Source organism: Sorex fumeus, unplaced genomic scaffold (genome assembly GCF_029834395.1).
Source record: "Sorex fumeus unplaced genomic scaffold, SorFum_2.1 ptg000002l, whole genome shotgun sequence".
In the NCBI taxonomy this organism is placed as follows: Eukaryota; Metazoa; Chordata; class Mammalia; order Eulipotyphla; family Soricidae; genus Sorex; species Sorex fumeus.
The window spans coordinates 82,128,305-82,153,046 of NW_026606059.1; the positions used below are offsets into that span (position 1 = coordinate 82,128,305).

Genomic DNA, 24,742 nt, shown 5'->3' on the forward strand with positions numbered 1-24,742 from the left:
CCCCAGCACCTGCACAGCATTATACACCTAGGGACGACTGACCCTGACCCTGATGACCGGCCATGGAGATGAGCACGGGGAGTTTAAAAGGGGGGGAGGGGGCACAACACTGACCCTTTAACAAGAGAAACCAGCAAGGGCGGGTTTCTTGGAACTGAGTTCCCCACACTCCTGTTCCTTGGGTTCTTCCCCTCCAAGACGGGGGCACATCCTTCGCTGCAGGAGAATGAGAGCGTGCCACACGTGAGCCTCTCATAGGCCTGACTGCCGAGCAAGGCACCTGGATAGCAGGGCTGGTGTGGACGTCCAGTCCTCTTTCTCAAAGCCACCGGCATTCATGAGGAAGAGGAGGGGGCTGACGGAAGAAGGCTGGAGGAAACCACTGTGGCATGGGCTTGGCTCTGCCTGGAGGAACGAAGGCCCTGCCTGATCCCGACACTTGGATACTTGAGAATCTGTCGGGTGGTAGCCCTGGCCTCTGGGTTCCAGGCACTCCCTGGGGCCAGTTTCAGAGTAAACAGTGTCAGGGTCCCCGGCCAATCAAAGCATTCTTGAGCACAAGGCAAGTCCGCAAGGCTCGCTAACAAAGTGCCATCTTCAACAAACACTTGACCAAATCAGTCCCAAAAGGCATAAACAAGGTCCTCCTTCCCAGAAGAGTACACTGTGTGGCGTGTTGTGTGTGCGTGTGCACACGCACACACATGCTACAAGAGTTTCAGAAGGGAATGTGGGTATATGCGCTGTGTGTGTGTGTGTGTTTTACAGGATGCCCAGAAGGGTGTGTGTGTGTGTGTGTGTGTGTGTGTGTGTGTGTGTGTGTGTGTTGCGGGGGGAGGGGTGTCTGTGTGTGTCAGAAGATTCTCAAGAAGGCAATGGGGGGCGGGGGGAGTGGTGTGTGTGTGTGCCTGTGTGTGTGCGCGCGTGTTGCAAGACTCTCAGAAGGGTGAAAGGTGTATGTATGTGTGTGTGTGTGTGTGTGTGTGTGTTACAAGACTCCCAGAGGGTTATGTGAGAAGGTGTGTATGTGTTACAAGACTCCCAGAAGGTTATGTGAAGTGTGTGTGTGTGTGTGTGTGTGTGTGTGTGTGTGTGTGAGAGAGAGAGAGAGAGAGAGAGACAAGACTCCCAAGCCCTGATCTCCCTGGAATGAAAGACAGTTTTTCCCTTCCAAGCCCCTCCTCTCCTACCCCAAGCCACTTCCTTTGAGTTCTTTATAGTAAGTTCTTAATAAAGATAGTCCCTTCAGTTTTCTGACTCCAAAAGAACAAGGAAAAATGAAAATAAAAGGAAACTTTTATTACGTAAAGTCTGGGGTGGGGGAGGAGAGGAGAGCTAAAGGCAGCAGAGCTGAGCTGTGCAGGATTCCTGATGCACCAAGTCCTGAGAGACTGAAGGGGAACACAATGCACAGGGTGGGGGGGAGGAAGGGCGGGGGGCTCACAAAGAGGGCCCCTCCCCGCCCCCGCCCCGGCCCCTTTCTCCCTCCACACCATCCCAGGCCCCTCTCCTGCCCCCACCTTGGCCGCCATGACCTCTGTCTTTGTCTTTCTCCTTCTGTCTAGAGCGTCACTGAATCAAAGGCTGTGGGCCCCGCTCCATGCCAGGGCACGCTGAGGAGGACGGCCCCTTTCACACGCCGGGAAGGTCCCCGTGGACAGAGAGGCAGCCATGGAGACAGGACGGAGGGCGCGTGGGAATGAGGGTGACAGGGGCTGGATGAAAGGAGGGACCGGCGCTGGATTCTGGGAAGAGGATGCCGGGGGCAGCTGAGCGGGCAGGATGCCCGCTGCCAAGAAGAAAAAGGCAGGGGCCCGTCAGGAGCGGTGCCTGGAGGGCCGGCCAGGAAGACCATGAGAAACCGTGTCCCGGCACAATCAGGCCGCAGAAAGCTGGGGCCCGGGGCCCAGGTGAGCAAGGCAACAGAAAGCGACACGACAAGCATCAGGGGACCCACGCGGGGCTGGTTTGAGGGAGGGGGTGCATCAAATGACAGGGCCAAAATTTCTATTTTGCAAAGGTTAAGACAACCAGGTTAGCAAGCTACTGCTGCACTTTCCTCCCTGCCCGGGAGACCAGCTGCAGGGCTCCTGCATGCCAGGAGAAAACATTCCCGCAGCATCTCTCCCAAAGACCGTGTCAAACACAACCGTGGCTCAAACACAAGACCCAGCAACCAGACAGCTGCTCCTCAAGAAACCACACGAATGGTGAAAGGCAACCAGGAGAGGCGCAACGGGACACGAGCTCCTAAGCTCAGGGTGGCTGCTAGTTAGATGTCAAAGACACGAGTTCTCCTCAGGGAACACGTTTCTTTACACATGAAAGCTACAATGGGCATGGAACCCAGCAGCCCGACCTCAGTGCACATCCTGAACAACTAAGAGCATAGTTCAACACTGTTTCGAGAACTTAGTCCTACACTAAGTTCCTCCTCACTCGAGGAGATCCTTTTCTCTTCTACTTTCAAATGAAAAAACATCGACAAAAGTCTATTTCTAAAAAGGGAAGCAAACCACACTCCAAGGAGGGTGGACCAATGCCCTGTGGGACACACAAAGTGCGTGAGTAAGGTTGGCTCTTGCTCAACCATGAGCAGGAAATTCACACACATGCTACTGCAGGGAGCAATTCCTGAGCACGTGAAGGTACCTGCTTAAACTCTGCAGCAAATATGTTGTTTTTTACTGGAAGCAGCATCACATTATAACATGTAAGTTGCATGTGTATACCACTGAAACTCAATTAAGTTTACAAACACTAAAAAAGTACAATCTGATTCTTCACCCTACTGCTGGAGTGATAGCCCAGCAGGTAGGGTGTCTGCCTTGCATGCTGCCAACCCAGCCGACCCGGGTTCGATTCCTCCGCCCCTCTCGGAGAGCCTGGGAAGCTCCGAGAGTATCGAGCCCGCATGGCAGAGCCTGGCAAGCACAGTAACAAGTCTCACAATGGAGATCTTACTGGGCCCCTCTCGAGCAAATCGATGAACAAGGGGAGGACAGTGCTACAGTGCTACAACTCCGAGGACATAATGTTTAAAGAACAGAAAAGCTGGACAGGAAAGGGCAAATACTGGCTGGTGACACTTCTTCAAGGTATTGTCTACAGATGTCAAATTCCTGAAATCGAAAACAGGGTGGTGAGTGGAAATCCTCGTTTCACAAGACAGAAAAGGTTCCGCCCTGGGGAAACACTGTACAACACATGCACAGTACTTGGAGACTCAACCCTACTGAACTTGGAAGATAAAAATGGTGACGTTTTCATTTCGCCTATTTTGCCACAAGAAATTAGAGTAAAACCCAAATCAGTTCATGGAACTCCCCAGCTGGAGACTCTGCTGTCATTCCACCCTCCCCGCCCGCCACACACCATCCTTTTTCTCCCAGCAGCAGTGTTTTCACCTATTTCTAGTCTGATATCTTCTTTCCCATCAAGACAAGTCGCCACAAAACTGGAGATGTTGGCTCGTGTTGTCCACTGCTGTGTCTCCAAGCCACTGAAAAGTGTGAGGCACATACTAGGTGCTCACTAAGTGTTGTTGAGTGAATCACAAATAATGAGGACCAAAGCAATAGTACAGCAGATAGGGCACACAAGCCGACCGGGGAAACCAATTAGGGTTTGATCCCCAGCACCCCATATGGTCCTCCGAGCAACTCCAGGAGTAATTCCTGACTGCAAAGTTAGCAGTAACACCTGCTCATTGCTGAATGTGTCTCCAAAACAACAAACAAACAAACAAACAAAACAAATAAATAGAACTGAAATCTGGATCACAAATAATGAACGTAGGCTGAACCCAGAAAGGCTGAGCACAGACCCAGACTCGGCAGGATTTTTAAGCAAAAGAAAGCCAGGGGTGGGAAGCGGGTGAGTTCAATCAGCGCAACAGGAAGGAAAGAAGTTTCCCAAAGTGTCTGGGATAGCAGTGCTCAGGCATTCATTGTACCAGCTGACAGTGACTCAAGGTCCTCAGGGCTCAAACACTGCTGTCCCCATGTGCTACCTTCGGCTCCAGGGCTAACCTCTGCTCTAGACTAGATCAGTGGTTTTCAACCTTTTTATAAGGCAGACTCATCCTGGTCCAGAATCATGTCCAAACCAGCCAACAACAGCCCTGATCAAACTCTGCCTTGAACTCCTCGTGCACATGAAAAACGACTAGATATCCCTGTACTTCAGCCTCTCTCCCCTCGCAGAAATACGAGCCAGACTATGTTAGCGGTCCATACTGGATGCTGGTACCTCCACCCATGGTCTAGAGTCCTTACCGGGGGTGGCACAGCAAGTGTGGAGGAAGAATAGACTCTGAGGGCCGCCAAGCTGAGTTCAAATCCTAGTTCCACCATTTATGTGTGTGAACCTAGAGGCGCTCCATCAGTAATGAGGGGTGTGAAGTTCCTATGTCCTGTGGGGGTGATGTGACCTGACAGGCAGCAGTTGCTCAATAAAATGGGTTCTTGTTTGTATGAGTCATATCTGTATCCTCAGAACCAGATTCAGGAGCTAATTTGTAAGGGGTGCTCTGGAAAAAGAATGAATAGAATTAATGAGTGACTGGTTTCTGTCTATTCTGCCTCAGCTCAATGCAAACAAGCAGGCTTGACTCCCTCTATCTCTCCGAGGAACAAAGGGCTGACTCAAAGCTCCCACTCAGCTTCATGCATGCAACAAGCCCGCTCCAGCTGGAGCATCCAACCTAGCCACTAGGAAAGCCCTGCTGCTCTGGGGCGCTGGCTGTGCTTCCTCTCCTCACTCCCACAGCAAGTGGGACTGGAGTGCATGCCGCTGACTGGGGTCCCCCAAACCCTGTCGCCCTACCGGACCAGGGGTGACCTGCCCATCTAAGACATCCCCTCAGCAAAGCCAGAGAAAACAGCGAGTCATCGGTCCCCATGAGGCAGAGTCTTCAACGCCCGCCTCCCCCACCCCCCGCCCCCTCAAAAGCAGATGGCGGAAAGGAGCCTGCCACCCCGGCACAATCCGGCAATGCACGTCCATGAAACAGCCTGGGTTTTCAATGCCACACGCAACACAAACAGTCCTCACACACCAGACTCCCACTCCCCAAAAGCTCGCAGTTCCCTTTAGACCTCTGATCTGACTTCAGGTGCTCAAACATTTTTTAACATCTGACCAAAGGCTGTGGAAGGCTCTGGGTGAAGCAGCAGAGAAGTCACACAGCCCTTGATGACAAGGGTTCTAGCATTATCTCTACAGCCGTGGACACCCGGCCTGGAGAGCTAGTGGAATGTGCCCGGGGTCAAACAGCTGGGAAGCAAAAGGAGCCAAGGCTGTAAACCCAAGGGAGATAGCGGGGCTCTATTTAGCAGTGCGGCGCAGATCCCTGGGCTAAATCTTAAGGGTACCACCCAGGACTCAATCCTTAGACCTTGAGCAAATCCCTAACCTGAGAGATTGCTGGTTACTTCCCAGCCAACTCCGAGAGCTGTAGTAACTGGCCTCAGCCAGGTCTGGCCTTGCACCAGCCTTGAGAGTCCTGTGTGAGTGACGGTTCTGCAGACAGGGCGCTGCCTGGGCTGCCAATCTCTATCTTTAAGAAGAAGCAGAAAGAAGAGTCCAGTCGAGCAGACATCCTTGGAGAGCCAGTCTTTACAGACCTGTATTCAAGGGCAATCTTAAGAAATAAAAATCTGCAGAAGGATGCTCTTGTAGTTTACAAAATGGCACAGGGTGGGGAGGGAGGAGGCGGAGAAGGAAGGGGAGGAGGAAAGTCTTGCTGGCCAATGTTCCCACTGACTTCATCAGGGGAGCGTTTCAGTTTCCCCATCACCAGAACAGGGGAGCCGACCCTGCGGGCATGTGGACTGTGAGGGTAGGAGTGGGGGGTCTGTGCTCAGGACTCTCTGTGCCCACCTCCATCCAGTGTCAATTTACCCCTCAGGCCCTCCTATGGAGGGCGGAGAACTTAATACAGAAATCTATTAAACCAACACCTGTTAAAGTCTTCAAAAACAAAGTCAGCCTTCAAAGGCGGAGTGCGAGTGAGATAAGCTCTCCCCTCTTGGCTATACTTTCAGAGCTGATGTTAAATTAAGACAGCAGAGGAGACGAAGGCACTTCAAATCAACATTCTGAACTTTTTATTGTAAGTAACTGTCCCACTATGGTTCTGTGAAAGCTTGGTTCACTAGATACTTCTGTTAGGGACGGAAAGGATCACATGTTAGAAATAACAGGAAGAAAGGGCAAGGAGATCAAAGGAAGTTGGGTCAAGGTGGATCAAATGGATTAGAGCTGGTTCCTGGAATAATTCAGTGATTATCTACACCAGGAGTTAGCAAACTTGTTCTGTAATGAGCCAGAGAGGAAATAGTTTCAGCTCTGTGGATCGTAAGGTCTCTGTACAACTATCAATTCCAATAAAATTTTATTGACAAACACGAGCTATGGGCCACATGTAAGCTGACCCCTGGTACACTCTTTAAGCAACCATTCTGGATTCCTGGGGACGAGGAACGCAGACTATAATTCATGCTCAGATACAGCTTTGGCAACTGTGGGTGAATCACTCTTTACCTGTTTAGCTACCAGTAAAAACGGGGCTAATTACCTCTCTGCAACAGAGAATCCTTCCCTTCTCCCTTCAGTCCCCATGTTAGACATCATCAATGGTCAACCTTCCAGATGAGTTCTCTACCTCTTTAGGAAGTAAAATGGAATCTCAAGCTGTATCATTATTGTGTTCCTTAGAAGATGATTCCGGTTCCTTATTGGAGGCAGTGGGGACAGGCAGGCCAGAGGGCGACTACAGAGAACAGACATTTACACTGTCTATCCTTATCCTTTTTACTTCTTCAAATGCAGTAGAGTTGGCCAATGTACTCGTCCTGACAGCTAAGCATGCCCCTGAGCTTTGCCAGACAATTATAGTCTTCACACAAGTCCACACTGTCAACCCTGAAAGTATCACTGTATCACTGCCATTCGACTGGTTGTCGAATTACTGGAGCGGGTGCTCTCTTCCTCCCAGCCCTGAGATTTTTAGCAGCCTCTTCTTACTTGTCTTTTCCCAACGATTGGAGGCTCTTTCCGGGTCAGGGGAATGAGACCTATTGTCCTTACTGTATTTGGTGTATCGAATACACCACGGGGAGCTTGCCAGACTCTGCTTGTGTGGGCAGGATACTCTCGGTAGCTTGCCGGGCTCTCCGAGATGCATAAATAGGTAGGAAGTGTTTGGAAAGCGGCCTGGTTGGTGGTGGTTGGGCAGTGGAGGTCGGCTGCTGGGGCTGGGTCCCTTGGGGTGGGGAGGGCTCTCTCCCGCCCCACAGTCTGGCACAGAGTCCAGTGGCAGGGTTCTGGGAGCCTTCTTTTATACTCCTGTCTGGGAGGAGCATCCATGAGTTCTGGAGGTTGGCTGATTGAGGAGATTATCTGGTGTTGGCAGAGTGTGGCTTATGGGTGTGATCCCTGAGTCACCAGAGACTGGGGGAAGCAGGCAGAGGATCTCTGTGAGTTCAGAATCCAAGGTCACAAAGTTCCGCATTATCTGGGTTCCGTGGGACTTCATACTTGTGTGAAGCACGGCTTGAGTGTCCAGAAAGCAGCCTGGAGCATGGCACTGGTTGGGCAGTGGAGGTCGGCTACCGGGGCTGGGTCCCTTGGGGTGGGGAGGGCTCTCACCCGCCCCACAGTCTGGCACGGAGTCTGGTGGCATGGTTCTGGAGCCTTCTTTATACTCCCTGAAAAGTAACTGCTCTTATTAGGAACAGTGAACTCCCATGTGACCACAACATCAGACTTGTCCAGTGTGTTCCTTAACAACTCAGTAAAACCCAGTGACAGCTCTTGCCCCATTCTGAACTCCTCGCTAACAACAGGGTGACAATACAGGGGTTAGGAATGCCCATCCCGGCAGCCGAAAACCCAAGTGGAACAGCGCAATGCAAGCCCACGGGTGGCAAAGGTCACTGTGTTCCACAGACTTTGACTTCCTTCCACCTCCCATTTCCCACAACCCCACACCGGCTGACTCGGGACCCGGCCACACTGGGCACGCGGCCATGGTCGTACCACCAGAAACTCTTCAACCAAGCATGGCAGCATCTAGTGCCACTATCCACAAATGTCACGCACTCCAGGGTCTGTGCAAACTGGATGAGAGGGTGTAACACCATCACCCACAGAGCACTGATTTAGAGTACGCCTTAGTGCAAAGCAGACTGTCCCTGATGCCTCCCTTCATCGTTTGACTGCAAGCATCAAATGCCATGAATCATTTCATGAAGATGGTTTCTCTCACTGCTGAAAAATACAGCACTAAGAGGGTCATTCGGCCCAAGTCTGGCATTTACTATGTTTTTACTGAACCTTCACAGGTATTGTGAGAACACAAACAAGTGCAGAGCTCACTGTATTCTGACCAAATGTTTGATGCACTTCTGGAGATGTTGCTCAGAGCAGGAAATGGCAGTTCCAGTCTCCCAGAGCTGCCTCTGCTCACTTGACTAGTTCACTCTTCCAAAAGAGCATCTCTAATTGCAATCACCAATGATTGGCATTGCCCATTTTTGTACTTTCCATATATATATGTAATTATTTTATATAGGAACTGCTTACTCTCACTCAACATCATGCTTCTGAGATCCGTTCATGCTGCTGCCAAAAGCAGCAATTAATCCTCTTTCCTTGCTCTAGACTATTTTTTGTTTGTTTCTGAGCCACACCAGCAGGACTGGGGCTGACTCCCGGCTTTGCCCCCAAGAGATCACTCCTGGAAGGGACCGGGAGACCATATAGCGTGCTGGGGATCTAACAAGGGCAGCCTCTTATATTACAGCTCTGGACCCTGTAAACTATTTCTTTCAAGAGAACATACAGCAAGTTGTCTTACACTTTACTGCTGGTGGACAGTGAGCTGTTACCAATGGGCATTACGACAAATTCAATGATCACTGGGCAGGCCAGGCCTAAGTTCAGCCTTAGCAGGTGCTGGTAATTTTCTTTTAAGCCAAGTCTTCCATATCACTGAAATGAACCTGAAAAACCATTTGGTTCAAGAGTCATACTTCATGCTGCTTTACTGAATGACATTTTCGATGCCACTGCCCTAAGAGTCCCTCTCCTCCTAATTCTGTGAATTAGGAATTCCCATGAATTAGGAACACAACCTGGGGCTACAGAACATGACTGAGTTCAATCAAATCTTGTTCAGGTGCCAAATAATTATTATTTGTGAGGGCCCGATGAGCACCCTGATGCCCCGCCCAAAAAAAAAAGGAAGAAGAAAAATTCTAAAATCCAAATTGACAAATACTGTAGCTATACGTGATGCTAGAGCAAATATCAAAATGTAACTTGAAAACAAAGGTTTGTAAACGAACCACTGGGCTCAGAACCTTCGTCTCATACTAAATTAAGTTTGTCGGAATGACAAAGGCCCTCTTGCGGGCCTGCCTTACATTCTTCTTCAAAATGAAAACCAAAACCATCTGTTCTGTTGCATAAATTGATAATTTGTTCTAAGAAACTGGTGTCTCCTAAGAATGGCGCAGCCGGGTTATGTGGTGGACAGGAAATGAGAATCAGAAGAAGCAGGTCTCGCTCGCTCTGTCTGTCTCTCACTCACTCCCTCTCCCCCTTCTCCCTATAGCTGGTGAATCATCAGTTCCCTGGGGAATTTTGGCAGATTCTCAGCCTGGCTGCAGATGATGTTCCGGATCTGTTTATTCAGGTGGAGCTTGGATAAAAAACAAGAGTGGCCCAGTGGCGGGATAAACAGCCTCCGTCGGGCGGGGTCGACCCCTCTGGACAGGCCTGGGATGTCAACCAGCCTCCAGACCCGTTCACTTCCTCTGGGCTGGGTTTCCCCTGGGAGTTTCAACCAACAGTTTTCATCAACTCCCTGCAGAGAAGCCCTGCAGATGTTTCCCCGCCTGGGAAGTGTACCTCAATGGGCAGGGCCCATTTTCCTCTCTCTCTCTCTCTCTCTCTCTCTCTCTCTCTCTCTCTCTCTCTCTCACACACACACACACACACACACACACACACAGCTGGCAGTCCACAGCCTGCAATCAAGAAACCCCGGCACAAGCCAGCCCAGAGTCGGTCACCAGGGTTCTGGGAAGTCCAGAGTGGTCAACCCAGGAACGGCAGCAAGGCATCACCAGGCCCCGCCCCGAAGGACCAGAGCTCTGTGCACTCGGTCAGCATGCACTGACAAAATCTAAACACACTTCCCAGGAAAGAGTGCCCTGCAGAGGGAGGGCGGCTGCAGAAGGCTGCCTACTGGCTCCTTCAGAGCATATTACATTCCAGAAGGGGCAAGATTAGGCTGGCGACTCCAAACCAACAGCGCAGCAGAGGGCTCTCAGGCTAGTAGCCCTTTTCCAGAGGACACAATAACGGAGGGTATCTGCAGAAGCCTACAGAGAGCCAGAATACCCCTGGGGGAGGGGGTGTTAATTAATAACAGTGCATCGATAACTGGCCTATCAATTGCAACAGGTGCATCATACCAATGAAATGTGAAAACCAAAGGAGAGGATTTATGGGAAGTTTTCACTTGCCACTGAATTTCTCTGTAAACCTATAGATCTATTTTTTTCCTCTGTAAACCTAAAACTGCTCTCAAAGTTTAGTAATTAAAGCTCTGTAAATCTAAAACTGCTCTCGGCGTATATTAATTATAGTAATACATCTGAGGCAGCCCCGAGATCTAGTACCTCACTAGAATGAATTCAGCTGCACAAGGACTGACACTTGTGACCCATTTTCTCCATTACTGTACCCTTAACACCTAAAACAATGCTTAGAACATAAAAGACAATAAATATTTATCGAATAAACACATGAATTACAACTGTAGCTTGCTCCTATATATTCACCACCACATTCCTAAACAAAGGAATACTATTCAGGAAACTACCTAAGGCAAGACCAATTAAAAAAAATTTTTTTAATAAGTCAAAAAGCATGGTACAGAATTACCTTTTAAAGGAGGGGAGCAAATATTTAAGAGAGAATGTTGAATACAATGGCTGTCCAGTTAACTGTGCGATTTCCAAGTTCATGTTAACCCCAACACAAATTTCCATTGATGAGTCAGGTTTGGTCACGGGCAGACAGCTCTGTCACAGAAGGCCATCTCGACCTCCCTCCCAGCCCAGCCGGAAGGGCTCAGGCACAGACAGAAGCCCTGGTCAGATACTGCTCGCCTGCTGGCCTGCTGGCCTGAGGTTGCCTCGTGGGGTACTGTTATGACCCTCAGCCCCCCCGCCCCGAAACAAAGACAGGCATTAAACACAGCCAAGGACTTTAAGGGATAAGTTCCAGGCATCATCCTGGCATGTGGGCAGAACCAAGCGGCACCCAGTACAGCGAAAGGATGGAAAGCGGAAATGATCCGCCTCTTGCCCCCAAATCCAGTCCAGTGTGGGCACCGCCGGTGTTCCTCTCTCCCAGTCAGGACCAACATGGCAACCCAATTCCTCCTCAACCTGATGTTCCCCTAAGTGAGTCGATACAGCCTGTGTGTTCAGCATCGGCCCCCTCACCCAAAAACCTGCCACAACGATGCCACACTGGGAAGATGCTGCCACCCCGGAAATGCTAACGATGAGCACCGGGGAGGCGTGAGGAGAGGGTGTGGAGCCACAGACCCAACACTAGTGCGGGCCAGGAACACCACAGGGCTGCATGGGGCCCACGCCAGTCCTTCACGTTACAGTTTCCAAAGTCCTCATGCCCCTCTGGCGAAGCAGAGATGCACCAGCAGCCAAAGAAGGCAGGGGTCCGGATTCTCCCAGATCTGAGGGGAGGAAGAGGGGCACAGAGAAGTAACAGCGAGGAACAGCACCACGAGAGGTGCACCGAGGCCTCCGTCACAGCCTGAAGCCAGCATATGCATGACCCACCCTGCCAGGCTCAACCAGTAGCTTCAGCAGCCTCTGGTCACCTAAAGCATTGCTGACGGGAATTTCAGGCGGAAAACAACACGATGAGCTTACACAAGGGGTCCGAGCAAAATACAATATTCCCTCTTACGAGTGCCCTCCCTGGTCACCTGGGGAACAAACCCGGGTGAGTTTGTTCCCATATGGTAAGGTGAAGATACAGAGCCAACAATAACACAATGCCACTCTTCAAAATGTGTCAGCAGGAAGAAAGAAGGAAATATGTTGCTCTTGTCCAGAGAATGGCCATGTTGGGGAATTTTTGCCTCTGCTAATTTGCATATTGTTTTAAGGTACTTTACCAACTGTACAAATAAAAGAAACCGAAACGTCACAAAGCAGTTAACACAATCAACAGATCCTGAACTTGGGACCTAATCCTCAAGTGCAGAAACACCTGGCCTCTGTGACAATCTCAAGGTGAACGGCTGTCCTGGGGGAGCACACACTTTCTCCTAGGGATGCCTGCAGGGGGCCCCTTAGGTCCGCCCACGTTTTTCTAGGTAAGGATGGTGCGGCTCCAGAGGCGCCTCTGAGCCCTCGAGCCTGAACATTCTCCAGCACAGACTGCTCCGGGTGGCTCAACTTCAAAGGCCCTCATAGCTGCAGCCTGGAACAGAGCCTAGGGCCTCCGGCCTCCAGGAAATGGTTCCAAGGCAGGAGTCAGGTGCACAGGGCAGTGGGCGCTCCCAGGACGCTGCCCTCTGCCACCTGATCACCAAGGAGGCACAATGACTTCTTTCTCAGCAGAAACAGCAGTAGGCGGTGCAGGGGCCCTATTCCAAGGAATAATGGTCGCAAATCTGAGGGTTTTGTTACTACTGATAGATTCTGGTTTAGCTCACGGAATCCTCAAGGCTACTGAAGAGCTGGATGCTCCGCTAACCCCCTCTTAGAGAAGGGGATACTGAGGCACAGGAAGGGCAACATAGCAGGAAGCAACACAGCTGGGACCTGAGTCCTTAAGCCATGCTCCTAATCAGTACAGAGAATTACCTCAAAACAGAGGTAGGGAAGAGCATTTCTCTATACAACAGACTCAACCAGGGCTCCCCTGCCCTGGTCCCCCATGAATGTGTGAAAACTCTTCTCTCTCTCCCTTCCTCCTCTCCTCCTCTCCCTTGTCTGACGTCTGACTCACCGACCCCCGCCCCGCCTTCTCTGCTGTCTCACTTGTCTGTCTGCCTCCCTCTCCCTCTCCCTCTCCCTACGGTCCAGCCAGACCTGCCCCGACCCCACCCATATTGAAGATTCCTGGTGCAGTCCCTACGTAGGTATGAGTGGCTCCTATTTCCTGTTCGAGATTTGCTGAAAGTGGCAGTAGACAGGCTATATTAGCAAGGCCTGGTGAAATGCACTGGGCTTAGTGAACAGAGAACAGGCTCCTGGGATAAAGACCACTGTCTGGGCACTGTGCACAGGCTGCTTCCCCAGGCACTCTCCAGGCAGCAGGAAACTGTTCCCCTCAGTGACTGCCATGCGGGAGGAGCCCCATAAGCAGCTTCAGGAGGGCCCTGCCAACCAGGCTGAGCACGAAGCTCGGCTGTGCTGTCCCCCTAGAAGGACAGGAGCAGAAGCTGCTATACCGGATGGTTCGTGGCTAAGATGACAGAGCTGGGCTGGGGTCCCTCGAGGACCACCAAAGGTCTCTCTCTGCTGGTGGTCACTGGGACCTTGCCTGCTCCCCTTGCCAGCTTCCAGGCAGCTCTGCGATTCAGCGGGGGGGGGGGGGGGGGGGGGGGGGGAAGCTCCTTTGGCATTTGGCTGTCGCCTCTCAAGCCAGATCCTCCCCTCTGGGGAGCCATACGCTGATGTGCCTTTAAAAATAAAGCCAGGCCTGCTTCCTGCCCCATTTGGGACACTCCTGATCTTCTGATCATGTGACTGAGAATATCTCTTACCACGCCATTTCCTGAGCCTTCACATAAGGTCTGAGTGCCCTGTGCAAGGGCTGCGGAGGTCTCTGGCGACACCAAGGAGTCAGCCCCTTAATGCCGTCCTTCTCCCCTGCAGGAGATAAGGTCCATGACGACATCAAAGCCATGTTCCGTGCTTCTGCCAGTCCTTGTCTTTACCAATCTGAGTGCTGACAGGACCAACACTCAGCCTCAGCCCCATTACCTGGAACCACAGGCTTCAACTTTCTTCCCGCTTCCAGACGGAATGAAACATACTCTCATGGGCTTTCATTTTTGTTGTTGTTGTTGTTGCTTAATTTTTTTTTTTATTTTTATAGTACTCATGACCTTTATTGGCCATAACTATGAAGATGAGAAGGAAATACTGTCACTCAGGTTCTTGGGATTACTCTAAAAAGCAGAAAACTATTCCCATGGACTTTTGAATGCCTGATGTGAACTATACTTTTATTTAGAAAAGCAAGAGCATAAGGGCGAGAGAGCTAGTACAGTGTGTAGGGCACTTGCTTTGGGGCAGATCTCCAGCATCCCAGATGGTCTTCCCGGTACCTCCAGGGCTGAGTTTTGAGCACAGAGCCAAGACAAAGCACTGAGCACTGCCAGGTGTGCCCCTCTCCCCCAAAAAAGAAAAGGAAAATAGGAACATATCCTTGGAACCTAAGGGCAAGAAAAGACTCTAAAAACACATCTATACAAGAGAAAATTAGTACACTGGATTTCAGTTTTTAAATTTTATTTTCACTGTGAAAGAACACATTAAGATTAAAAAGACAAGCTAAAGACTAGGGGGGAAATACTTTCAAACCCTAGACCTAACAAAGAACAAGTATCTACAATATATAAGAAAGTCTCAAAATTCAGTGGCATTAAAAAATCCAATTAGAAAGTGGTCAAAAATCATTTCTTTAAAAACATATAAGTGAACATACAAATGATCAAAAGGTACTTAAAATTATATATATCATAACTTATTTGGGGAAATGTAATGTTTTAATGTGCACACTTAAAAAACAATGAAATATTAATACATGCCTATTAAATAGCTAAATTTGGATACGGGGAGAATTTGGACCACCTCCAACTGTGCTTAAGGCTTGCTCTTGGCTTATCTGCAAGCTTATCTATAATAGCCCAAATGTAGACGACACCAGTTATTCCCTCAGGAGGCAGAAACTTAAAGAGAGGTACCACCTATATCATGGAATATTATTCTGTAACTAAAAGGAATTCACTACTTGCACTTGCAACTTAAATGGGTCTCCAGAGAACCATTCTTACTAGAAATAAAGGCCATCATCATTCCATAAGTGAACAAGTGCGTGAAAAAGGAAACCAGAGTGGTGTGCGGGCGGAAAGGAAAGAAATGTGACCGTAAAAAGGTGACCTGATGGACTCCTGCCAAGTGGAAATCCACCAACGACAGTCTGGCTTTGTGAAGTTCTGAAAGATGTTCCTGGGGATGCCAAGAGGGTCACTTCTAGACCACCCACCACAAGAAAGCGAACACTGCAATAAAGAGGGTCACATGAACTTCCCGTGTACATCATGCTTATGATGTTGATACTGTCAGGTGTGCACAGCCAGCCCAACCACCCAAAGCTTTATCCCTGGACTCATCCTGCAAAGTGCCCAGCAGCGCATTCAGAATAATGGCATTTAGTCCTTTGTCACCTCTGCTTCCCAACACAGCAAGCAAGGAGCATGTTGATAAGAATTCTGGAGATAACCTTTCATTCTAACAGAGTTTTTTAGACCACCAAGACTACAGAGCCCTTTCATCTAACTGAACAACTGCTAGGATTTTACAGAACATGCGGTTCATTTTATCTGGGAAACACCTTTACTGCCTCATTATTAAAGGCTCTGACATGCCCTGTAGAAAAGCTGTTTACCTTTCACCCTGGGGTTACTGTGTTTTCTGACTATAGAGTACTTTTTCCCTCAATGCACTACTATCTGCAGAACCCAAATGCCTACTGAAACAGTTTGGGGGGTGGGGGGGAGAGCACGGAGTAATAGTACAGCAAGTAAGGGCTTGCACAAGGCCGACCCGGGTTCGATCCCTGGCATCCCATATGGTCCCCCAAGCACTACCAGGAGTAATTCCTGAATGTATAACCAGGAGTAAATCCATGAGCATTGCTGGGTGTGACCCCAAACGCCAAGACAACAGAATAAAACAAAATAAAAAGGAACACTGGTAGGGGGTCTGCCACCTCTCCTCCACTTCGCTTTTGTCTCTCTGGGACAAAGGACAGTTGGTGTCTCCCGAGAGGAGCTCAATGCACAGAAGGCCCTGAACCTACCTTCTCTTTGGGAAAAGTCTTTCTCCAAACCACCTGTCAGCCCCCCACAGGAGAGAGAGAGATCAGGGACACCTATGGCAGAGTAAAATCAATTTCATACTGAAGCCCACCAAGGCTTGCAAAGCTACTACAAGAAGGTTGTAGAATAAAAGACACAGGGGACAAGGGGACCTCAAGGCCCGTACTCCTCTCCCAGGAACACACTTCTTGCCCATGGACAGTTTGGAAAGCAAGTAGCATCTCTAGACTACAAAGAACTCTGCCTGAGGCACAGGCCGATGAATCCTTCTCGGGGTCAACTGCGCCTTCACCTGATGTTTAATGTCTAAAACCTTTTGCAGCACACCCCACCATCACTTCTTGAAATGATCCTGTTCATTTAGTGCTTTGTCCACATATTTCTCCAAACACGCAAGATGCCACATTGTGTGCAGTCGAGGTAAGTGACAAGTTGACATGACCAAAGTACGGTCACTAGTCAGACTGTACCCCTCAATTCCCAAGAATCGTCAAGGAGACAGAGAAGGAATGGGCTCAGCGACGGGTGGGGATAGGGTGCTGTGTGAAAGAGAGGGCAACGGGGACCGGCACAGAATCCAGAGACACAATCTGAGCGGACTTTCACTACGTGCAGTTGAATGTGAAGTGCCAGGCAGGAAGTGACAAGATGGCATCTTACCATGGAGAGGCCCTACTTTCATTTCTTCACCTAAAGCTGACAAAGAATTGGCCAAGCATAAGACAACTGCTTCCCTGGGAGGTGAGCACTGGGGGGAGGAGCAGGAGCACAGGCCACCAGTGCTCAGGGCAGCTCTCCTCTGCACTGCAAGGTTCAGCTGGCCACTGCACACAACTCCATTCCAGTTGAGCCCCTCCCCTGAACCCGAGGGTGCACAGCCACTGGGTCACTCACAGAGGAATTCTCACCTAACGGACAGACGTGTGTTCCAAACAGCACACACCCTCGCTCCAGTCCCAGCTGCCATGTGCATTCAGACCCTGGTTAACACACGTCCTGCCAGGGGCCTCACCCTGGGATGGGGTTTGATTCATACAAAATGCAGTTCCAGCAGGGTGCAATGTCCCTCTCCTTAAAGATAAAGGACTTGAGGTCCAAAGAGGAGAAAGATCCTGTAACAGGGCCTTGGTAGAGCTGGGGCTGGAAGTGGAGTGGCCTCGCCTGGAAGCGGCACTACCAAAACACCCTGCAGTGCAAGTGAGGGGTGTCCTTCCCATTCCCAGGGCACCAGCAGCCCTCGCCACAGGCTAACCTCAGTAGCCAGTTAGGCTGTTCCTTGTGGGGTGACACTCTGACAAGCAGACAGTGAAGGGGCTTCTCCTTCCAATGCCAGCCCATCCAGCAGCAAGCAGGCAGAGAAGACAGGAGGGTGCTCTCTTCAGTCACTGACTCGAGGCCGGCAGGGAGGGGTGCTCTGCCCGCAATATGCCAGCTGCTCAGCCCCCCTCTCTTCCCTGACGGGACCCACAAGGCCACCGAGGCAGGGAAATGATGAACCTTGCCCTCATCCGGGAAATGGATCCAAGGATCGCCACAGTGCACGATTTGTTTTCTGAATTCATTTCCCTGGGTAATTCACGAAATCCCTCGGGAGCAAGAGCTCTTTTTCAGTAATGAGGGAAAGTGAAGACAGCCAGGCTCTTTCTTAGAGCCACACAATTGCTGGAGAGTTACCATACAGAGGCTCTTGTAAACACACACACACACACACACACACACACACACACACACACGGGATGGAGACAGGGCAAGTCTGGCCATGAGGTGGTGAAAAGGTGTATCAGGGCTGTTGGCAGGGCCTGGAGGGGGGCTTCTGAAATGGACAGTTCTCCTCCCAGACCCAAACAGCACTGACAAGGCAGCAACACTTCGCCAGCACACTGAACTAACCACTGGTTTTTCACTTAGAAAAACTACAGGGGTGCGTGGGGGTGGGAGAAATGCCACTCTCTAAAATGTCTAAGGAGTTTGTCCCATCATTTGAAAAATTCAAGTTGCTCTTTGCAACCTCTCGAAATATGCAGTGACAACCCCCAGCCACAGTGTCCAGCCTTAGTGTGCATGCAGGATCTCTGCACCAATACCTGGGCTGCATAGGAAGACCTGCATTCTTCGGGTCTGCATCTCCACAGTTTTTAAAGAAAACCTAAGTCTTACTCTTGAAATTATGAAAAGGTTTTGAAAGAACCCAAATTGGGTTTCTGCCTATCATTTTACTGTACAGAGGTTGTTTTTTTCCCCTCACTATTACAATAGGATTTCTCTGATTTACAGGGAGATGCAAGTGAGACAGGTGGGCCAGCTTTCAGGGCAAAGAAATGGCCCAGGTTAGGTAGCAAATCCAGAGTGAGTTCTGTGATCACCCAATGAGGTCGTCTGTCTAAGCAGAACAAACACCCGCCCCACACACAACAAACTGGACGCAGTTTCCTCTTTTTAATTTCACAGTATCTTCCAATTAAATCAGTGGTGAAAGAGGTAACTAAAACCTGTAATAGGGACCACCAGAAGCACAAACGGTTCATTGAAGACCAGGCTTAGTATTTAGTTCCCCTCCACCTGGAGAAAAAAGAAACAGGGGGAGGGGTAGGCCTGGACTGAGGTGGAGGTTAGGTATTTATCAGTAAGGATAAGAGGATGAAGATGACAATCCTTTTTGCTTGCAATTTCCAAGTTGGGGCGCATTTAAACTGTGGGCTGTCTGCTGAAATAACCTGGAGTTTTAGACACCACCCAGCAACGCCTGTGCTTGGTGCCCAAGCCCCCACCGGGCCCCTACCCAGGGCGTTGACTGCACCTGCCCAGAACGTGGCATGGTCATGTTGGTTTTTCAGAGTTGCATGTCCCTCTAGGGCGCAAGCAAGGGACACAGCCATCAGCTGAGTTCTTGCCACTTGTCACATCTGCCCGGGGAGAGGAAAGGGCAGTCTGCAGAAAGAACGAACATAAACTCCCCCGGCTGCACCCTAGAGCTCCCTCTTGGCCGCTCCCCTCCTGTCCCCCCACAGCAGTCACCAACTCACAGAGTGAGCTATGACAGCCACCTGCAAAGGTGTCTGCTTCGTGGCGCTGTACCCAGCTTCTGGCCCAGCTGCCCCAGGCCTCTGGAGTTCGGTGTGGAAAACACCCCGCGCCTCACCACCACAGAGAATAGCAGGATCAGCTCTGCCCACAGCAGCAGGTGCCTGACGGAAAGTGGCCAGTGGCAACTTGTCTGTCACCTGCTGCACACTCACACTTCGTGACACGTCTCTCAACCACCGTGGCACTCACCAATATTCATGCAAGAAACTGGGGCCCCGTGAATACGGGGGGAGCAGGGCAGGAGACACTAGAGGCAGGAGGAAAACCCTAAGTCTTCGCCTCACCACGCAGTAAACTGTCCCCTCTCCAGAAAGGCCCAGGGCTCTGGAAAGCAGAGAGGCCACCCTCACCTGCTCGACGGCCAGTTTGTCTCGACGGGGAGTCTCACAGCAGCCTCTATGAGGAAATGTGCCGGAGTTCCTGGAGACATCACACGATCTGCTGGGCAGAGACTAGGGACCCCGCAGAGAACACAAGAGGAAACAGGTGCACCTTACATCCCTGAACCTTTCCCAACACACACTGAGCTCTCCCATAGAAGGAGCTGGAAAGAAGGAATCACAAACGGGCACCTTTATCTTTGCTGTTCGGGTTTGAAAGGCGGCCAGGAAGTGGGGAAACTGCAGAGGAATCCACCTTCAAGGGCAGATACACCCCGAGAAGCTGCTTGGCACAATGGGACAGGTCTGGGCTCCGTGGAGCCCCACCGGGACGCTGCCTCCACACTGCCCCGAGCAGATGGACGGCCACTATCAGCCCAGGATAACCAACGGGTGGGATCAGGGGGCTGAGGAGTCTAATCTTCGGGGCATGAGAAAAACTTCCTGTTACTCTGCACCAGTTAATTAAAATCATGTGGAAGACTCGAAGCGAGTTCACCTGAGGCCAACCAATGTCACCGTGACCAGCCAACACCAGAGGGGCCAGGTGGCCAGGGAGGACCCGGGCTCTGCTCCCTTCACGCAGCCTGATGTCACACTCGAACTTTCCCGGTTTACACTCTAGCAGGTTCCCAGACCACATGCAACCATAAGCCCCAGAGAGGGAGACGAGACAAGCACTGCTTCCTGCGTGATCGCAGGCAACCCTCTGGGGCTCTCTGCGCCTCACATGTTGCACGGGCTTAACAACAGACTCTGGGGCTGGCTCTCGGCAGGCATGGAGAGCAATGTCCAGCAACATCCGTGGACGGCATTCCCGGGCAGCTTCTCATTTTCAACTTGAAAGGCTGAACCATCGCCGGCTGAGGACCTTTTGACCATTTTGCAACCACCAAAAACAGCAACAAACAAAACACAACCTCCCCTTCCCGCTTCCCCGCCACCACCACACGCAAGCGGCCCTGGTGATTCGGCATGACTCAATGCTACCCCGAGTAAACTATCTTTAAACACCCTCGCCTGCGAACCAGCAGGGAGCATCTAGCATCTCCTCGGCACGCATCAACAACAGACCTTCCCTTCTGAAGGGAAGGCCAGCCGTAAACGCAAACACGTTTCTTCCACTTGGGCTCCAAAGCTGAAAATGGCTCCCAGGTGCGAGCAGACACAATAGGCCCGGCCTTCTCCGCAAGGTCACGGCGCAGGTCAAAGTCAAGCCAGCCATTTTCGGATTAGGCGCACGCGCTGCAAAGGCCTCCCGCGTTAGTGGATTACAGAAGCCACCTGCAGGAAGTGGGCCGGGGGAGGAGGAGGAGGAAATGGTCCCGGCTGGAAGGAGCAGGGGCCTTTCACTGATAGGGGCAGGGACTGGCTCCTTTCACGCGGGCTGTTGTGCAACCCACAGCGCGGCTCAACTTCCCAGTCCTGGTCCTTGGGACCCAGGCGGGATTTCAGCATCCACCACTCCCAGACCATCCAGGCCTCACCGGCATCCGATTCCCACTGGGTTTGGGGCTATATTTAAAGCTTACGTGGTCATCGGAAAGAATGGGGGGGGGGGGGGGGCTGGAAACCAAATACCCAAACAAAACCAACTCTCAACAACCAGGCCTCAGCCAACCGTGAGCTCCCCCAAAGGCAGCAAGTGACCCCCGAGAGTGAGCTCCTCTCCGAGCCCACCCCCCTTCCTCTGCTCCCCAGACCCCGCAGCTGGTGTTCACTTTAGCTTCCCAGCAAACGACTTGCAGATGTACCACTCATCTGGCGAGCTTCACCACCACTCTCAAGGAGAAGGGGGGGAAGGAGGAGAGAGAAGGGAAATGACAAGTCATGACTGCGTATACTTGGCAGGCTCGTGGCCGAGGCCACGGTGGCCCCTTTCCCGGCAAACGGCTCACTTAGGTGCAGGACAAGAGACCAACTCAGCGGCAGGATGCCTGGGAACTTTCCGGGACAGAGAGGCTGCATTCTCTCTAAACTAGGTGTTTGATTTTCTATTTTGGGCCACGGTGGTGGTATCCAGCCTCCTATGAGGCCGCAGCTCTAAGAACCAGGTGTTCTGGTTCGCCTTCCCACAGAAGGCTGTTGGCCTCGTACACACTGCCGTGGACAAATCCGGAGGTGGGCAAGGTGAGCCCCGGCTTCCTTTAATTGGCTGCCTCTGCCCTGCTAGTCCTCCTGCAAGTACCCAAACAGACTGGCCGAGCATGGAGAGCACTTGGGTGGTGCCCTGGACCTTACCCTCCCTTGGAGGGGGAAAGCAGGGGCCCAGAAATGGGCCCTGGGCAACTGTGTCACTTTGGGAATCTATCTTGCACCCTAACAGTAATGGCAGCGTCCCCTCAGTCTATCCTTTCTTGGATCACCACTGGCTCTGGACGTGGACCGAGTTCCTTGAAGGCAAAACTGCAGTGGGGGCAGGGGCCATGGCCAGCAGCCCCACAGGGCCTCAGGAGCCACTCCACATCAGGAGGCTGAGAGAGGAGGGGCGGGAGATCACATGGATCAGCAGCAATGCAGGGTGGGGGTGGCTGGGCTGAGAGTTTTAATTCCCCTTTTAGCGCAGAAGCGCTTTCAGACACGCTTTCAACCGCCGCCTGGAACTAAGCGGCCCAGTTCAAGTGTCTGAGGAGGTCAAAGATTTATCTGATAATGGTCACTGATAACCAGCAGGAAGAGAAAAGGCGCTAAATCTCACTCTCCAGGGTTGGCTCCTCCTGCCCACAGAGGCAGCACTGTAAGCCAAGCCCTCTTGAAACCATCACGGTGAGGGGAGAGTCTCTTGCTTCCCAAGGCTGTTCGCTGTGGCTACCATCTCTGCAGCACCTGGTTAAAGGGCTACTGGGGAAATTTGCAGTGACCGCCAGCAGGCAGAAAACTAAGACGAGACAAGTGTCTAAAAGATGTAGGTTTCTAATCCAGACACAGCCAGATCAGATCTGCCTGTGCTTCACTGGTGCCCACTACCGGAGTCCCCTCTGAGAAATACGTTACCAGAGCTTTGGACTCCCTCATCCCAAACAAAAAAAAAAAGTGAGGCTGAGCATGAGATCTGCATGCAGAAGTTCAAGTTTGAGTCCTCGCACTGCATGATTTGAGCTGCCCAAAGCACTGTGTCAGCAGCAGCCAACTAAGCACTGCCAGCAGGCCCCAATAAAAGGGAGGAAACATCCATACCAAAGTCATCTCCATCACTTCCTGCCCCTGAAAAGCTCAGGAGCTTGATAAGGACTCAACTCCTGAGCCTGGGGCTCCCATCACCCACCCCTAAGTCCCAGGAGTGAGTCTCAAAGGAGGGAAGCATCACCCAGGAACTGGGAGCAATGCAAGTCCTCTGGTGGCACCCAGGAGCTGGGTCAGCCATCAGGGTCACTGCAAAGCTCTCCAGAGTCCGTGTGAGAACTGCAGAGGGGAGCAGCAATGGAGAAGATGTGCGATTCAGAGGCAAGATTCCATTCACAGCAACAAAACACGGGCATACAAGGCCAAGAGTGAGCACCTCCCTGAAGACCCAGAGGAGGAATTTTGGTACTACTAATGCTCAGTTCATGAGTCTCTGTCTCCTCACTGGATCACTGTTCCCCTTTGGTGGCAGAGAGTCCACCTCTGTAGGCTCAGGGAACAAAGACATTCGCCTGGCTCACCTAGGGGCTTTTTAATCACCAGGTTTTTAAAGTTTTTACTTCTTCCCAGTACCATTTGCTGAAAAGGCTATCCTTGTTCGGCTTCCGGTGTCCTGATTAACTAACGTCCATACAACTGAGGGTTCTCTATGGGCTCAAAAGTCTGTTCCGTTGTTCTAAGTGATCCCATGTAAAATAACTGAAACGAAAATGGTTTCTCACACCACACACAGAAATTAACCCCAAGGGGATTAATGACGTAGAATTAAACCGAATCCAAAAGATTCACTGAAGAAAAGACCTGGGCATAACTCTCCAGGATATAGACCTCAGGTGTCTTTAATAATATGATTATGGAGGAAAAAGGTTTTTTTAAAAAAAAGGTTAACAAATGTGATCATATCAAATTAAAAAGGTTTTGCATGGCAAAAGAAACTCTCCCTAGAATAAAAAGACAGCCTACTCAATGTATCTGCACAAAAAACACATCAGATAATTGGCTAATGACCAAGGTATATAAGGCACAAAGCTCAACAATAAAAATCCAATAACCCCATCAAAAAATTGTAAGAGGAGACGAGAGACATTTCCCCCAAAGAAAGTATATGGACAGCTAGTAGGCACACGAAAAAAAATGTTCCTCATCACTTATGATTAGGGAAACTTAAATCAATGAGGCATCACCTCATAGTAGTGATGATGCTATAGAAAAACTGGAAACTAACAGTGTTGATGGGGATGTGGTGAAAAATAAAACCCTCTATAAAAGGCAGTAAGAGAACTTCCATGTTCCAGAGACTCCAGTTCTTGGCATCTGTCCCCCAACCACAAAAACAATGTGAAGAAAACAAACAAGTTCTGAAGTTCAGTGCAGTGATTACTGCAAAAGGTAGGACATGGAAATGATCCAAATGCCCAACAACAAACAAATGAATAACAGAGTAGTATGCAGCTGGAGAAATGATTGAAGCAATCAATCATTGCAATGTAGATGGAACTGAAGGGCACCGTGTTACATGAAGTCAGAGAGAACAAAAAATAGTGGATGATCTCACTTATCTGTAGAATACAGAGGAACAAAATAGGGTAACGGTCTCAGACAGTGACAAACGCTTGGCCTTGGATTAGGAAAGTCATTAACCAACATTGGGAGGGTGGGGAAGCAGACCAGGAAAGAAAAACAGAGGGACCGCTCTGGAAGGTCAGGGGCACACTGGTGATGGTGGGTGCAGCAATTCCACACAGATACCAAACAACAAACAAACACTGTCCTCCCGTTCTTCATCAATTTGCTCGAGCGGGCTCAGTAAATCTCCATTTTGAGACTTGTTGTCACTGTGTTTGGCATACTGAATACATCACAGGTAGCTTGCCAGACCTTGCCACGCAAAGGGTGAGATGCTCCTGGTAGCTTGCTGGGCTCTCCGAGAGGGGCGGAAGAATCGAACCCGGCTCGGCCAGGCTGGCTGCACGCAAGGCAAACGCCC

General features: G+C 50.7%; 1 protein-coding gene across 1 annotated transcript in view; it reads right to left on the reverse strand.

Moving 5' to 3' along the window:
- Positions 1-24,742, reverse strand: part of LRIG1 (leucine rich repeats and immunoglobulin like domains 1) — a 108,316-nt gene that overhangs the window by 28,227 nt on the left and 55,347 nt on the right. The window lies entirely within an intron of this gene.